The 3,745-nt window shown below is 35.9% G+C and overlaps 1 long non-coding RNA gene across 1 annotated transcript; it reads right to left on the reverse strand.

Moving 5' to 3' along the window:
* On the reverse strand, positions 1–1,946 carry LOC125253594. Its single transcript, XR_007181476.1, has 3 exons — positions 1,881–1,946; positions 1,135–1,300; positions 1–908 (listed from the first exon to the last, which is right to left on the reverse strand). It is a non-coding gene; the product is annotated as an uncharacterized LOC125253594 (long non-coding RNA).
* Between the last annotated feature and the right edge of the window lie 1,799 nt (positions 1,947–3,745).

Raw genomic sequence — 3,745 nt, forward strand, 5'->3', positions numbered from 1 at the left:
TGTGATGTTATTGAGATCTCTTCTAAAACTTTATTACAGACCATTGTGAGAGTGTTAGTGTTTTTGTCTCAGGAGACAAGAGTGAGAAGCAGGAGACTCAAGCAGAAGTCTCCACTGATGTTCATTTAACCTCATTTATATCTAGCAGATGGGTTATCTTCTGTCTCATTCAGGCACATCATTTCAATTAAGCACAATACATGCATTTGTCATATTTAAGTTTAGTGTTGACAGTGTTTTGTTGCACAATGATTTAACAGAAGAAATCATGACTGTAACAATGTTCTATAATAGGAAAGAAGAGGACGGGGTCGGCTTAACTGCTGCTGGTGGCTTTTATTTAAATTCTCCTCAATCAAACAGAAAGTCACGCTAACAGCTCTCAATATAACACAGGGCATAAACCATATAAACTTCAGCTCTCCAACGCACGTTCCACCAGTCAGCAGTCTTTCCCTTTCTGCCAGCTTCTCATTTGAACATGTTGCTCCCGAACTTTTTATTAAAACATCCTTTATTAAATTGATTTACAAATTCATGTTTTAGTTTACACAGAAACGATAATTGTATTGTTTTCAAAAACTTGCACATTGAAACCTGTTTGAAAGGTTTTGTTTTCATGCATACAAAATGTTGCCAAGTAAATGAACAGCCAAAATGCATTAAAAAAGTGTTGAAAATGGTGTCGTGTAAATGGTCCCTCAGTCTGGTTGTTTGTCATTTAGTGTGTAAAATCTTCCAGAATCCAGGAAAGGGATGGAGTCTGTGACAATGAGGATGATGATGATGATGATGTTCAGCTCTTCATCAGTGATGTTGTGTGTTCTTGAGATCATGATGAAGGTTTTGATGAGAGAATCTCTCCTCAGTTTTGACATCAGAATCAATCTTTACAGGATCATCTGAGACTAGAAATCACAAACATATATCAGATTATCTCATTGTTTTGGGTTTGTTTTTATGTTCTCAATCTATAACACTTTCTGTCAATGAAACACAATCACACATCTGTGAACTTTCAATAAGTTATAGATTCAATATTCAGACTGTGATGAATCTGTCTAAATGTGCCGTAAAGTGAAAAAAATAATAATAGTAAATCTGTAGCAAGTTCAGTAATGATCAAACACTCACAGATTGGCTTCATTATCTCCATACTGTGGCATCTATCACGTGTCTCTCCTCTTCTCTCTTGTGATCCACTGGTTTGTGTCTCCATTTCTCTCTCTGTCTTCTTGTTTTCTGCTGCTCTGTGATTTCTGAGGCTCCAGCAGTTTTCTGGATGTGTGATTTTCTGAATCTGTTCAATCACACACAGAGTTTAGTTAAAGTCAGATTAATGTAGAATCAGAACATGAAGATGTTCAGCTGAAAGAACGACAGAAGAGAGGAAAATAAAGTGCAGTAAACATTAACCATCAGCATCAGTCTTTCCTCATGTTCTTCTTCATCCCTCTATAGATACGAGGAAAAGAAACAAGGACGGAGGAATCACAGAAAGATGATTTTGTAAATTGGTTTCTTGTATTTTTGAAGTTGTTAAAGTCGAGCGTCACTTTAAATCATGTTTCTCAGCTGCATGAACACAGATCTCTTTCAGCAGAACATCATTCTGTCTTCATTTACACAAGATCAACACTGATAATCAGATCCAGAACTTTCATCTCTTTCCTTCTCATCACAACATGACAGTAAATTACACTTCATCAGTTCAGTTCAGCAATAAAACACTTCAAGATAAAACATGTTTCTACATTCATCATGTAAAAGGAGTAAAAACATTAAAGATTTTTTAGGCTTTGTTGCCACTGACATTTAAAGTGTACTAAAACTGTAAAAAGTGTAAAAACTACAAATAAATATTAAAGTGTTTTAATCACCTGAGCAGAAAAGAGGAAACATTGACGCAGCTCTGAGATCTGTGCTGATGCTGCTGTTTGAGCTTCTGAAGTTTTTATAACGTTTTATGACAAGCTAAAGACACTGTCAAATCAAACTTAAGGAGGCGTGGTCTATCACTGTGGTCCCATCACAGGAAATGATGGGGTGGTTAACAACACTCTCACACTTTGCTCTTCCTCATTCTCTTCCTCTCAGATTGTTCATATCATCATCATTCAGTTCACCTGTGCTCTCTTCTGAACATATTTCATTCAGTTGTTTGATCACTTCATTACAGACAAGTGTGAACAATGTTGAGCTGTTGTGTTTATCACGACACAAGTGCATCACAGTGTGTTTTAGTGAGTGCATGAGTGCATGAGTCAGGAAGTTGTTTAAGGAAGTGTGTTTGTTTCAGGCACATTCCTGTGTTGAAAGTGCGGTTGGAAGGTTGTTTTATCCTCTCTTGTTATTGAAGATGAGTCATTAATGCTGCAGTTAATGCTGGAGTTTTGATGTTTGTGATTCTTATTGTGAGGAATATGTTTTCTCCTCATTGAATTTATTAAACATCAGAAAGTTGAGTTTGAGAGAGTTTCACGTGTAGATAGAGTGTTTTATGAGGGAAGTTTTTCAAATTTATACTGAAGTCATCCTTTTCTAAAAGCAGTGTTCATTACATTTCTAAAAGCTGCTTAACTCATGATCTGATTGATTCCTGTTTAAACTCATTATGGTCCTGGTCACACTATCACACTATTAAAAAAATCATACAAGCAGGTACAAATAATTAACTCTTATTATTAATAATTAAATACAAAGAATACATATCTGAATTTATGATTTATAAAAAGGTTTTTAAGCACTATTTTTTAGACAGCCCACCCCCCACCTGTGGGACATTTATCATTATACATTTATAACTATAATATCTCAGTCTAAACCTAAAGTAATCTTGACAAACTAAATCATTTGAAAGATTTCAGACTCTAGTTTTCATATCTGGTGAAAGAAATGACAGATGTGACGTCTGGGGACTTTTTTTTGGTGTGTGTGTGTGTGTGTGTATGTCTCTCTCTCCTCTCTCTCTCTCCTCCTCCTCCTCCTCTTCCTTCTCTTTCTTGCTCTTAGGTGACTCTGCATGCGTCTGCTGATTGGTTCCTTAAAGTCTTTTGTAATACCGGACTCAAAGAGGCGGGAGAGAGATAGCAGAGCTGTTTAGTGTTGTTGTGAGCTGTGAATTTGATTCCTGTAGTAAAATTGTTGCATCTCATTCTGGTGTGAACAAACCTGTTGTGTAACTTTTATTTTCTAGACCTTCATCTCTCCTTTTACCTTGTTTTTTTTTCTTCCTTTCTTTTCATTTTTCTGCCATTATTTTGGTACTTTGTTGTAAATATTGTAAATATTACGTAACATTCACATTCACCCTCATGTCGTTCCAGACTCGTTCATCTTCAGAACACAAATTAAGATATTTTTGATGAAATCCGATGGCTCAGTGAGGCCTGCATAGCCAGCAATGACATTTCCTCTCTCAAGATCCATTAATGTACTAAAAACATATTTAAATCACTTCATGTGAGTACAGTGGTTCAATATTAATATTATAAAGCCACGAGAATATTTTTGGTGCGCCAAAAAAACTAAATAACGACTTATATAGTGATGGCCAATTTCAAAACACTGCTAATTTGTGTTCTGAAGATAAAGGAAGGTCTTACAGGTGTGGAACGACATGAGGGAGAGTAAATAATGACAGAATGTTCATTTTTGGGTGAAATAACCCTTTAACTGACCCTCAGATGTCAGCAGTGTTCACATTCAGATCCAGACTCAAAACACTTCAGTTTAGCTGTACTTT

Source organism: Megalobrama amblycephala, linkage group LG18 (assembly GCF_018812025.1).
Source record: "Megalobrama amblycephala isolate DHTTF-2021 linkage group LG18, ASM1881202v1, whole genome shotgun sequence".
Taxonomy (NCBI): Eukaryota; Metazoa; Chordata; class Actinopteri; order Cypriniformes; family Xenocyprididae; genus Megalobrama; species Megalobrama amblycephala.